The 13,893-nt window shown below is 49.1% G+C and overlaps 1 protein-coding gene across 1 annotated transcript in view; it reads left to right on the forward strand.

Moving 5' to 3' along the window:
* LOC121271227 (adhesion G protein-coupled receptor L1-like) overlaps positions 1-13,893 on the forward strand; it is a 1,693,562-nt gene that overhangs the window by 628,246 nt on the left and 1,051,423 nt on the right. The window lies entirely within an intron of this gene.

Genomic DNA, 13,893 nt, shown 5'->3' on the forward strand with positions numbered 1-13,893 from the left:
CCCCAGAGAAAAGCATTCAGAGCATCAGTGCCCCAGAGAAACAAATTCAGAACATCAGTGCTCTAGAGAAACCCAGACAGAGCGGCAGTGCCCAGAGAAAAACAATCAGAGCATCAGTGCCCCAGAGAAATACACTCAAAGCTTCAGTGCCCCAGAGAAAAACATTCAAAGCTTCAGTGCCCCTGAGAAACATACTCAGACCCTCAGTGACCTAGAGAAACACATTTAGGGAATCAGTGCCCCTGAGAAACACACACAATGCATCAGTGCCGCAGAGAAACACATTCAGAGCATCAGTGCCTCAGAGAAACACATCCAGAACATCAGTGCTCCAGAGAAACCCAGACAGAGCAGCAGTGCCTAGAGAAACACATTCAGAGCATCAGTGCCCCAGAGAAATATACTCAGGGCTTCAGTGCCCCAGAGAAACACACTCATAGCATCAGTGCTGAGAGAAACACACTCAGAGAATCTATGACCCAGAGAAAAACACAGTACATCAGTGCCCTAGAGAAACCCAGTCAGAGCATCAGTGTCCCAGAGAAACCTACTCAGAGAATCTGTGCCCAGACAAACACACACAAGTCATCAATTCCCCAGAGAAACATTCTCACGGCATTAGTACCCAGAAAAGCACAGTCATAGCATCAGCGCCACAGAGAAACACCTTCAGAGCATCAGTGCCCAAGAAACACCCTCAGAGCATCAGTGCACCAGGGAGAGACACTCAGACAACCTGTGCCCCAGAGAAAGACACTCAGTACATCAGTGGCCTAGAGAAATACCCTCAGAGCCTCAGTGCCCTAGAGAAGCACATTCAGAGCATCAGTGCCCCTGCGAAACAAACTCAGAGCATTGGTGCTCAGATAAAATCAATCAGAGCAGCAGGGCCCAGAGAAACATACTCATAGCATCAGTGCCCCAGAGAATCACACTCATAGCATCAGTGCCCCAGAGAAACACACTCAAAGCATCAGTGCCCCATAGAAACCCATTCAGAACGTCAGTGCTGAGAGAAACACAGTCAGAGATTCTGTGCCCCAGGGAAAGGCAGTCTGTATTTCAGAGCCCTAGTGAAACCTAGTCAGAGCATCAGTGCCTTAGGGAAACACATTCAGAGTATCAGTGCCCCAGAGAAACACACTGAGAGCATCAGTGAACCATAGAAACCCATTCAGAGCATAAGTGCCGAGAGAAACACAGTCAGAACATCAGTGCCCCAGAGAAATACACTCAGGGCTGCAGTGCCCCAGAGAAACACACTCACAGCATCAGTGCCCTAGAGAAACACACTCAGAGTATCTATGACCCAGGGAAAAACACTCAGTACATCAGTGCCCCAGAGAAACCCACTCAGAGCATCTGTGCCCAGAGAAACACACACAAGTCATCAATTCCGCAGAGAAACATTCTCAGGGAATTAGTACCCAGAAAAGCACACACATAGCATCAGCGCCAGAGAAAAACCTTCTGAGCATCAGTGCCCAAGAAACATCCTCAGAGCATCAGTGCTGAGGGAAACACACTCAGAGAATCTATGACCCAGAGAAAAACTCTCTGTACATCAGTGCCCTAGTGAAACCCAGTCAGAGCATCAGTGTCCCAGAGAAACCCAGTCAGGACATCAGTGCCCCAGAGAAACCCATTCAGAGCATCTGTGCCCAGAGAAACACACACAAGTCATCAATTCCCCAGAGAAACATTCTCAGGGCATTAGAACCCAGAAATGCACACACATAGCATCAGCACCAGAGAAAAACCTTCAGAGCATCAGTGCCCAAGAAACACCCTCAGAGCATCAGTGCTGAGAGAAACACACTCAGAGAATCTATAACCCAGAGAAAAACATTCAGTACATCAGTGCCCTAGAGAAACCCAGTCAGAGCATCAGTGACCCAGAGAAACCCAGTCAGGGCTTCAGTGCCCCAGAGAAACACACTCAGAGCATCAGTGCCCCAGAGAAACCCAGTCAGTGAAGCTGTGCCCAGAGAAACACGCTCAGAGCCTCAGTGCCCTATAGAAGCACATTCAGAGCATCAGTGCCCCTGAGAAACACACTCAGAGCATCAGTGCTCCAGAGAAACAAACTCAGAGCATTGGTGCTCATATAAAATCAATCAGAGCAGCAGGGCCCAGAGAAACATACTCATAGCATCAGTGACCCATAGAAAACCATTCAGAACGTCAGTGCCGAGAGAAACACAGTCAGAGAAACTGAGCCCCAGGGAAAGACAGTGTGTATTTCAGAGCCCAAGTGAAACCTAGTCAGTGCATCAGTGCCCTTGAGAAACACAGTCAGAGCATCAGTGCCCCAGAGAAATACACTGAGAGCATCAGTGAACCATAGAAACACATTCAGAGCATCAGTGCCCAGAGAAACACAGTCAGAGCATCAGCAGCCCAGAGAAATACATTCAGGGCTTCAGTGCCACAGAGAAACCCAGTCACTGAAGCTGTGCCCAGAGAAACACCCTCAGAGCCTCAGTGCTCTAAAGAAGCACATTCAGAGCATCAGTGCTACATAGAAACACACTCAGAGCACTGGTGCTCAGATAAAATCATTCAGAGCAGCAGGGCCCAGAGAAACACAATCATAGCATCAGTTCCCCAGAGAAACACACTCATAGCATCAATGCCCCATAGAAACCCATTCAGAAAATCAGTGCCGAGAGAAACATAGTCAGAGAATCTGTGCCCCAGGGAAAGACTGTCTGAATTTCAGTGCCCTAGCGAAACCTAGTCAGAGCATCAGTGCCCTAGAGAAACACATTCAGAGCATCAGTGCCCCAGAGAAACACATTGAGAGCATCAGAGAACCATAGAAACCCATTCAGAGCATCAGTGCCAAGAGAAAAACAGTCAGAGAATCTGTGCCCCAGGGAAAGACCGTCTCTATTTCAGCACTCTAGCGAAACCTAGTCAGAGCATCAGTGCCCTAGAGAAACATATTCAGAGCATCAGTGCACCAGAGAAACACACTCAGAGCATCAATGCCCCAGAGAAACCCAGTCAGTGAAGCTGTTCCCAGAGAAACACCCTCAGAGCCTCAGTGCCCTAGAGAAGCACATTCAGAGCATCAGTGCCCCAGAGAAACACACTCAGAGCATCAGTGCTCCATAGAAACACACTCAGAGCATTGGTGCTCAGATAAAATCATTCAGAGCAGCAGGGCCCAGAGAAACACACTCATAGCATCAGTGCCCAAGAGAAACACAATCATAGCATCAATGCCCCATAGAAACCCATTCAGAACATCAGTGCCGAGAGAAACACAGTCAGAGAATCTGTGCCCCAGGGAAAGACTGTCTGTATTTCAGAGCCCTAGCGAAACCTAGTCAGAGCATCAGTGCCCTAGAGAAACACATTCAGAGCATCAGTGCCCCAGAGAAACACACAGAGAGCATCAGTGAACCATAGAAAGCCATTCAGAGCATCAGTGCCAAGAGAAACAGAGTCAGAGAATCTGTGCCCCAGGGAAAGACCGTCTATATTTCAACACTCTAGCGAAACCTAGTCAGAGCATCAGTGCCCTAGAGAAACATATTCAGAGCATCAGTGCACCAGAGAAACACAGTCAGATCATCAGTGCCAAGAGAAACAAACTCAGAGCATCAGTGCCCCAGAGAAAAACACTCAGAGCTTCAGTGCCCCAGAGAATCACACTCAGAGCATCAGTGCCCCAGAGAAACCCAGTCAGGGCAGCAGTTCCCTGAGAAACACCCTCAGAGCCTCAGTGCCCTTGAGAAACAGACTCATGGCATCAGTGCCCCAGAGAAACAAACTCAGAGCAGCAGTGCCCCAGAGAAAAGCATTCAGAGCATCAGTGCCCCAGAGAAACACATTCAGAACATCAGTGCTCCAGAGAAACCCAGACAGAGCGGCAGTGCCCAGAGAAAAACATTCAGAGCATCAGTGCCCCAGAGAAATACACTCAGGGCTTCAGTGCCCCCGAGAAAAACACTCAAAGCTTCAGTGCCCCTGAGAAACACACTCAGACTCTCAGTGACCTAGAGAAACACATTTAGGGAATCAGTGCCCCTGAGAAACACACACAATGCATCAGTGCCGCAGAGAAACACATTCAGAGCATCACAGCCCAGAGAAACTCACTCATAGCATCAGTGCCTCAGAGAAACACATTCAGAACATCAGTGCTCCAGAGAAACCCAGACAGAGCAGCAGTGCCCAGAGAAACACATTCAGAGCATCAGTGCCGCAGAGAAATACACTCAGGGCTTCAGTGCCCCAGAGAAACACACTCATAGCATCAGTGCTGAGAGAAACACACTCAGAGAATCTATGACCCTGAGAAAACCACTCAGTACATCAGTGCCCTAGAGAAACCCAGTCAGGGCATCAGTGTCCCAGAGAAACACAGTCAGGACATCAGTGCCCCAGAGAAACCCAGTCAGGACATCAGTGCCCCAGAGAAACCAAGTCAGGACATCAATGCCCCAGAGAAACCCACTCAGAGCATCTGTGCCCAGAGAAACACACACAAGTCATCGATTCCCCAGAGAAACATTCTCAGGGCATTAGTACCCAGAAAAGCACAGTCATAGCATCAGCGCCACAGAGAAACACCTTCAGAGCATCAGTGCCCAAGAAACACCCTCAGAGCATCAGTGCACCAGGGAAACACACTCAGACAACCTGTGCCCCAGAGAAAGACACTCAATACATCAGTGGCCTAGAGAAACCCAGTCAGAGCAGCAGTGGCCAAGAAACTCATTCAGAGCATCAGTGCTCCAGAGAAACCCAGACAGAGCGGCAGTGCACAAAAAAACACATTCGGAGCATCAGTGCCCCAGAGAAATACACTCAGAGCATCAGTGCCCCAGAGAAAAATACTCAGAGCATCAGTGCCCCAGAGAAACCCAGTCAGTGCAGCTGTGCCCAGAGAAACACGCTCAGAGCCTCAGTGCCCTAGAGAAGCACATTCAGAGCATCAGTGCCCCTGAGAAACACACTCAGAGCATCAGATCTCCATAGAAACAAACTCAGAGCATTGGTGGTCAGATAAAATCAATCAGAGCAGCAGGGCCCAGAGAAACATACTCATAGCATCAGTGCCCCAGAGAATCACACTCATAGCATCAGTGCCCCAGAGAAACACACTCAATTCATCAGTGCACCATAGAAACCCATTAAGAACGTCAGTGCCGAGAGAAACACAGTCTGAGAATCTGTGCCCCAGGGAAAGACAGTCTGTATTTCAGAGCCCCAGTGAATCCTAGTCAGAGCATCAGTGCCCTAGAGAAGCACATTCAGAGCATTAGTGCCCCAGAGAAACACACTGAGAGCATCAGTGAACCATAGAAACCCATTCAGAGCATCAGTGCCGAGAGAAACACAGTCAGAGAATCTGTGCCCCAGGGAAAGACAGTCAGTATGTCAGTGTCCCAGAGAAATCCAGTCAGGGCAGCTGTGCCCAGAGAAATACCCTCAGAGCCTCATTGCCCTAGAGAAGCACATTCAGAGCATCAGTGCCCCTGAGAAACACACTCAGAGCATCAGTGCTCCACAGAAACAATCTCAGAGCATTGGTGCTCAGATTAAGTCATTCAGAGCAGCAGGGCCAAGGGAAACACACTCATAGCATCAGTGCCCCAGAGAATCACACTCATAGCATCAGTGCCCCAGAGAAAAACACTCAGAGCATCAGTGCCCCAGAGAAACACCCTAAGTGCAGCAGTGACCCATAGAAACCCATTCAGAGCATCAGAGCCAAGAAAAACACAGTCAGAGAATCTGAGCCCCAGGGAAAGACAATTAGTATGTCAGTGCCCTAGAGAAACCCAGTCAGAGCAGTAGTGCGCAGAGAAAAACATTCAGAGCATCAGTGCCCCAGAGAAACACATTCAGAAAATCAGTGCTGCAGAGAAAACCAGACAGATCGGCACTGCCCAAAGAAACACATTCAGAGCATCAGTGCCCCAGAGAAATAGACTCAGAGCATCAGTGCCCCAGAGAAAACCAGTCAGAGCATCAGTGCCCAGAGAAACACTCTCAAGTCATCAGTTCCCCAGAGAAACAACCTCAGAGCATCAGTGCCCAAGAAACACCCTCAGAGAATCAGTGCACCAGAGAAACACCCTCAGAGCATCGGTGCCCAAGAGAAACAGGCGCAGAGCATCAGTGCCCCTGAGAAACACACTCAGACTCTCAGTGGCCTAGAGAAACACATTTAGGGATTCAGTGCCCCTGAGAAACACACACAATGCATCAGTGCCGCAGAGAAACACATTCAGAGCATCAGTGCCCAGAGAAACTCACTGAGAGCATCAGAGCCCCAGAGAAACCCAGTCAGGGCAGCTGTGCCCAGAAAACACCCTCAGAGCCTCAATGCCCTAGATAAGCACATTCAGAGCATCAGTGCCCCTGAGAAACACACTCGGAGCATCAGTGCTACATAGAAACACACTCAGAGCATTGGTGCTCAGATAAAATCATTCAGAGCAGCAGGGCCCAGAGAAACACACTCATAACATCAGTGCCCCAGAGAATCACACTCATAGCATCAATGCCCCAAAGAAACCCATTCAGAACATCAGTGCTGAGAGAAACACATTCAGAGAATCTGTGCCCCAGGGAAAGACAGTCTGTATTTCAGTGCCCTAGCGAAACCTAGTCAGAGCATTAGTGCCCTAGAGAAACACATTCAGAGCATCAGTGTCCCAGAGAAACACACTGAGAGCATCAGTGAACCATAGAAACCCATTCAGAGCATCAGTGCCAAGAGAAACAGAGTCAGAGAATTAGTGCCCCAGGGAAAGACAGTCTGTATTTCAGCACTCTAGCGAAACCTAGTCAGAGCATCAGTGCCCAAGAGAAACATATTCAGAGCATCAGTGCACCAGAGAAACACCCTCAGATCATCAGTGCCAAGAGAAACACACTCAGAGCATCAGTGCCCCAGAGAAAAACACTCAGAGCATCAGTGCCCCAGAGAATCACACTCAGAGCATCAGTGCCCCAGAGAAAACCAGTCAGGGCAGCAGTTCCCAGAGAAACACCTTCAGAACTTCAGTGCCCTAGAGAAACAGACTCATGGCATCAGTGCCCCAGAGAAACAAACTCAGAGCAGCAGTGCCCAGAGAAAAGCATTCAGAGCATCAGTGCCCCAGAGAAACACATTCAGAACTTCAGTGCTCCAGAGCAACCCAGACAGAGCGGCTGTGCCCAGAGAAACACATTCAGAGCATCAGTGCCCCAGAGAAATACACTCAAGGCTTCAGTGCCCCCGAGAAAAACACTCAAAGCATCAGTGCCCCTGAGAAACACACTCAGACCCTCAGTGACCTAGAGAAACACATTTAGGGAATCAGTGCACCTGAGAAACACACACAATGCATCAGTGCCGCAGAAAAAAAACATTCAGAGCATCAAAGCCCAGAGAAACACACTCATAGCATCAGTGCCTCAGAGAAACACCCTCAGAGCATCAGTGCACCAGAGTAACACACTCAGAGATCCTTTGCCCATGAGAAAGACACTCAGTACATCAGTGACCTAGAGAACCCCAGTCAGAGCAGCACTGCGCAGAGAAAAGCATTCAGAGCATCAGTGCCCGAGAGAAACACATTCAGAACATCAGTGCTCCAGGGAAACCCAGACAGAGCAGCAGTGTCCAGAGAAACACATACAGAGCATCAGTGCCCCAGTGAAATACACTCAGGACTTCAGTGCCCCAGAGAAACACACTCATAGCATCAGTGCTGAGAGAAACACACTCAGAGAATCTATGACCCAGAGAAAAACACTCAGGACATCAGTGCTCTAGAGAAACCCAGTCAGAGCATCAGTGTCCCAGAGAAACACAGTCAGGACATCAGTGCCCCAGAGAAACCCAGTCAGGACATCAGTGCCCCAGAGAAACCCACTCAGAGCATCTGTGCCCAGAGAAACACACACAAGTCATCGATTCCCCAGAGAAACATTCTGAGGGCATTAGTACCCAGAAAAGCACACTCTTAGCATCAGCGCCACAGAGAAAAGCCTTCAGAGCATCAGTGCCCAAGAAACACCCTCAGAGCATCAGTGCACCAGGGAAACGCACTCAGACAACCTGTGCCCCAGAGAAAGACACTCAATACATCAGTGGCCTAGAGAAACCCAGTCAAGGCTTCAGTGCCCCAGAGAAAATACTCAGAGCATCAGTGCCCCAGAGAAACCCAGTCAGTGAAGCTGTGCCCAGAGAAACACCCTCAGAGCCTCAGTGCCCTAGAGAAGCACATTCAGAGCATCAGTGCACCTGAGAAACACACTCAGAGGACCAGTGCTCCATAGAAACACACTCAGAGCATTGGTGCTCAGATAAAATCATTCAGAGCAGCAGAGCCCAGAGAAACATACTCATAGCATCAGTGACCCAGAGAATCACACTCATAACATCATTGCCCCAGAGAAACACACCCATACCATCAATGCACCATAGAAACCCATTCAGAACATCAGTGCCGAGAGAAACACAGTCAGAGAATCTGTGCCCCTACGAAAGACAGTCTGTATTTCAGTGCCCTAGCGAAACCTAGTCAGAGCATCAGTGCTCCAGAGAAACACACTGAGAGCATCAGTGCCAAGAGAAACACACTCAGAGCATCAGTGCCTCAGAGAAAAACACTCAGAGCATCAGTGCCCCAGAGAAACCCAGTCAGGGCAGCAGTGCCCAGAGAAACACTCTAAGACCCTCAGTGCCCTAGAGAAGCACATTCAGAGCATCAGTGCCCCAGAGAAACAAACTCAGAGCATCAGTGCTCCATAAAAACACAGTCAGAGCATTGGTGCCCAGGTAAAAACATTCAGAGCAGCAGTGCCCAGAGAAACACACTCCTAGCATCAATTCCCCAGAGAATCAAACTCATAGCATCAGTGCCCCAGAAAAACACACTCATAGCATCAGTGCCCCAGAGAAAACCCATTCAGAACATCAGTGCCGAGAGAAACACAGTCAGAGAATCTGAGTCCCAGGGAATGACAGTCATTATGTCAGTGCCCTAGAGAAACCCAGTAGAGCAGCAGTGTCTAGAGAAAAACATTCAGAGCATCAGTGCCCCAGAGAATCATATTCAGAATATCAATGCTGCAGAGAAACCCAGAAAGAGTGGATGTGCCCAGAGAAACACATTCAGAGCATCAATGCCCCAGAGAAATACACTCAGGGCTTCAGTGCCCCAGAGAAAAACACTCAAAGCATCAGTGCCCCTGAGAAACACACTCAGACCCTCAGTGACCTAGAGAAACACATTTAGGGAATCAGTGCCCCTGAGAAACACACACAATGCATCAGTGCCGCAGAGAAACACATTCAGAGCATCACAGCCCAGAGAAACACACTCAGAGCATCAGTGCCCAGAGAAATACACTCAGAGCATCGTGATCCACAGAAACTCACTGAGAGCATCAGTGCCCCAGAGATACCCATTCAGAGCAACAGTGCCCAGAGAAACACACTCAGAGCATTAGTGACCCAGATAAACACACTCATGGTATCGGTGCCCCAGAGAAACACATTGAGAGCATTGGTGACCAGAGAAAGACACTCAGGGCATCAGTGCCCAGAGAAACACATTCAAGTCATCAATTGCCCAGAGAAACATACTCTGGGCATTAGTACCCAGAAAAATATACTCATAGCATCAGTGCCTCAGAAAAACACCATCAGAGCATCAGTGCCCAAGAAACACCCTCAGAGCATCAGTGCACCAGAGAAACACACTCAGAGATCCTGTGCCCAGGAGAAAGACACTCAGTACATCAGTGAACTAGAGAACCCCAGTCAGAGCCGCACTGCACAGAGAAAAGCATTCAGAGCATCAGTTCCCCAGAGAAACACATTCAGAACATCAGTGCTCCAGAGAAACCCAGGCAGAGCAGCAGTGCCCAGAGAAACACATTCAGAGCATCAGTGCCCCAGAGAAATACACACAGCGCTTCAGTGCCCGAGAGAAACACACTCATAGCATCAGTGCTGAGAGAAACACACTCAGAGAATCTATGACCCAGAGAAAAACACATCAGTGACATAGAGAAACCCAGCCAGAGCATCAGTGTCCCAGAGAAACCCAGTCTGCACATCAGTGCCGCAGAGAAACCCACTCAGAGCTTCAGTGCCCCAGAGAAACACACTCAAGTCATCAATTCCCCAGAGAAACATTCTCAGGGCATTCGTAACCAGAAAAGCACACTCATAGCATCAGTGCCACAGAGAAACACCTTCAGAACATCAGTGCCCAAGAAACACCCTCAGAGCATCAGTGCACCAGGGAAACACACTCAGACAACCTGTGCCCCAGAGAAAAACACTCAATACATCAGTGCCCTAGAGAAACCCAGTCAGAGAAGCAGTGCCCAGAGAAACACATTCAGAACATCAGTGCTCCAGAGAAACCCAGACAGAGCGGCAGTGCCCAAAAAAACACATTCGGAGCATCAGTGCCCCAGAGAAACACACTCAGAGCATCAGTGCCCCAGAGAAACCCAGTCAGTGCAGAGAAACAAATCCCAGAGCCTCAGTGAACTAGAGAAGCACATTCAGAGCATCGGTGCCCCTGAGAAACACACCCAGAGCATCAGTGCTCCATAGAAACACAATCAGAGCATTGGTGCTCAGATAAAATCAATCAGAGCAGCAGGGCCCAGAGAAACACACTCATAGCATCAATGCCTCAGAGAATCACACTCATAGCATCAGTGCCCCAGAGAAACACACTCAAAGCATCAGTGCCCCATAGAAACCCATTCAGAACATCAGTGCCGAGAGAAACACACTCAGATCATCAGTGCCAAGAGAAAAACATTCACAGCATCAGTGCCCCAGAGAAAAACACTCAGAGCATCAGTGACCCAGAGAAACACACTCAGAGCATCCGTGTCCCATAGAAACCCATTCAGAGCATCAGTGCCAAGAGAAACACAGTCAGAGAATCTGAGCCCCAGGGAAAGGCAGTCAGTATGTCAGTGCCCCAGAGAAACCCAGTCAGAGCAGCAGTGCCCAGAGAAAAACATTCAGAGCATCAGTGCCCCAGAGAATCACATTCAGAACATCAGTGCTCCATAGAAAACCAGACAGAGTGGTAGTGCCCAAAGAAACACATTCAGAGCATCAGTGCACCAGAGAAATACACTCAGAGCATCAGTGCCCCAGAGAAACCCAGTCAGAGCATCAGTGCCCAGAGAAACACACTCAAGTCATCAATTCCCCAGAGAATCACTCTCAGAGCATCAGTGCCCAAGAAACACCCTCAGAGAATCAGTGCACCAGAGAAACACACTCAGACAATCTGTGCACCAGAAAAACACACTCAGAGCATCAGTGCCCTAGAGAAACCCAGTCAGAGCAGCAGTGCACAGAGCAAAATATTCAGAGCATCAGTTCCCCAGAGAAATACATTCAGAACATCAATGCTCCCGAGAAAACCAGACAGAGCAGCAGTGCCCAGAGAAACACATTCAGAGCATCAGTGCCCCAGAGAAATACACTCAGGCTTCAGTGCCTGAGAGAAACACACTCATAGCATCAGTGCTGAGAGAAACAAACTCAGAGAATCTATGACCCAGAGAAAAACATTCAGTACATCAGTGCCCTAGAGAAACCCAGTCAGAGCATCAGTGTCCCAGAGAAACCCAGTCAGGACATCAGTGCCCCAGAGAAACCCACTCAGAGCATCAGTGCCCAGAGAAACACACTCAGATTATCAGTGCCAAGAGAAAAACACTCAGAGCATCAGTGACCCAGAGAATCACCCTCAGAGCAGCAGTACCCAAGAGAAACACATTCAGAGCATCAGTGGCCCAGAGAAACACACTGAGTCCATCAGTGTACCATAGAAACCCATTCAGAGCATCAATGCCGAGAGAAACCCAGTCAGGGCAGCTGTGCCCAGAGAAACACCCTCAGAGCCTCAGTGCCCCAGAGAAGCACATTCAGAGCATCAGTGCCCCTGAGAAGCACACTCAGAGCATCAGTGCTCCATAGAAACAAACTCAGAGCATTGGTGTTCAGATAAAATCATTCAGAGCAGCAGGGCCCAGAGAAACACACTCATAGCATCAGTGCCCCAGAGAAACCCATTCAGTACATCAGTGCCGAGAGAAACACAGTCAGAGAATCTGTGCCCCAGGGAAAGACAGTTTGCATTTCAGTGCCCTAGCGAAACCTAGTCAGAGGATCAGTGCCCTAGAGAAACACATTCAGAGCATCAGTGCCCCAGAGAAACACCTCAGAGCAGCAGTGACCCATAGAAACCTATTCAGAGCATCAGTGCCTAGAGAAACACAGTCAGAGAATCTGAGCCCCAGGGAAAGACAGTCAGTATGTCAGTGCCCTAGAGAAACCCAGTCAGAGCATCAGTGCCCAGAGAAAAACTTTCAGAGCATCAGTGCCCCAGAGAAAATCATTCAGAACATCAATGCTCTAGGGAAACCCAGAAAGAGCGGCAGTGCCCAAAGAAACACATTCAGAGCATCAGTGCCCCAGAGAAATACACTCAGGCTTCAGTGCCCCAGAGAAAAACACTCAGAGCATCAGTGCCCTAGAGAAACTCAATCAGAGCATCAGTGCCCTAGAGAAACCCAGTCAGGCCATCAGTGCCCAGAGAAAAGCATTCAGAGCTTCAGTGCCCCAGACAAATATACTCAGAGCATCAGTGCCGCAGAGAAAACCAGTCAGAGCAGTAGTGCCCAGAGAATCACACTCAGAGCATCAGTGCCCTAGAGATACACATTCAGAGCATCAGTGCCGCAGAGAAAACCAGTCAGAGCAGCAGTGCCCAGAGAAACACACTCAGAGCATCAGTGACCAAGAGAAACTCACTCAGGGTATCAGCGCACCAGTGAAACAAACTCAGGGGTTCAGTGCCCCGGAGAAACACATTCAGAGTATCAGTGCCCTAGAGAAACACATTCAGGGCATCAGTGCTGAGAGAAACACACTCAGAGAATCTATGACCCAGTGAAAAACACTCAGTACATCAGTGCCCTAGAGAAACACAGTCAGAGCATCAATGTCCCAATGAAACCCAGTTAGGACATCAGTGACCCAGAGAAACCCACTCAGAGCTGTCGAAGGGTCATGAGGACTCGAAACGTCAACTCTTTTCTTCTCCGCCGATGCTGCCAGACCTGCTGAGTTTTTGCAGGTAATTCTGTTTTTGTTCTGTATTTCAATGCCCTAGCGAAACCTAGTCAGAGCATCAGTTTCCTAGAGAAACACATTCAGAGCATCAGTGCCCCAGAGAAACACATTCAGAGCATCAGTGCCCTAGAGAAAACCATTCAGAACATCAGTACTGAGAGAAACACAGTCAGAGAATCTGTGCCCCAGGGAAAGACAGTCTGTATTTCAGTGCCCTAGAGAAACCTAGTCAGAGCATCAGTGCCCCAGAGAAACACGCTCAGAGCAGCAGTGCCCCAGAGAAACACGCTCAGAGCAGCAGTGCCGAGAGAAACACAGTCAGAGAATCTGTGCCCCAGAGAAAGACAGTCAGTATGTCAGTGCCCTAGAGAAACCCAGTCAGAGCATCAGTGCCCCAGACAAACATACTCAAAGCATCAGTGCTCCAGAGAAACCCAGTGAGTACATTGGTGCCCAGAGAAAAGCATTCAGAGCATCAGTGTACAGAGAAACACACTCAAAGCATCAGTGCCCCAGAGAAAACCAGTCAGAGCATCAGTGCCCAAGAGAAATAAACTCATAGCAACAGTGTCCCAGAGAAACTCACTGAGAGCATCAGTGCCCCAGAGATACCCTGTCAGAACATCAGTGCCCAGAGAAGCACATTCAGAGCATCAGTGCCCATGAGAAACACACTCAGAACATCAGTGCACCAGATAAACACACTCAGTGTATCAGTTCCCTCGAGAAACACATTCAGAGCATCGGTGACCAGAGAA

The sequence above is a fragment of the Carcharodon carcharias genome, chromosome 30, assembly GCF_017639515.1.
Source record: "Carcharodon carcharias isolate sCarCar2 chromosome 30, sCarCar2.pri, whole genome shotgun sequence".
Classification (NCBI taxonomy): Eukaryota; Metazoa; Chordata; class Chondrichthyes; order Lamniformes; family Lamnidae; genus Carcharodon; species Carcharodon carcharias.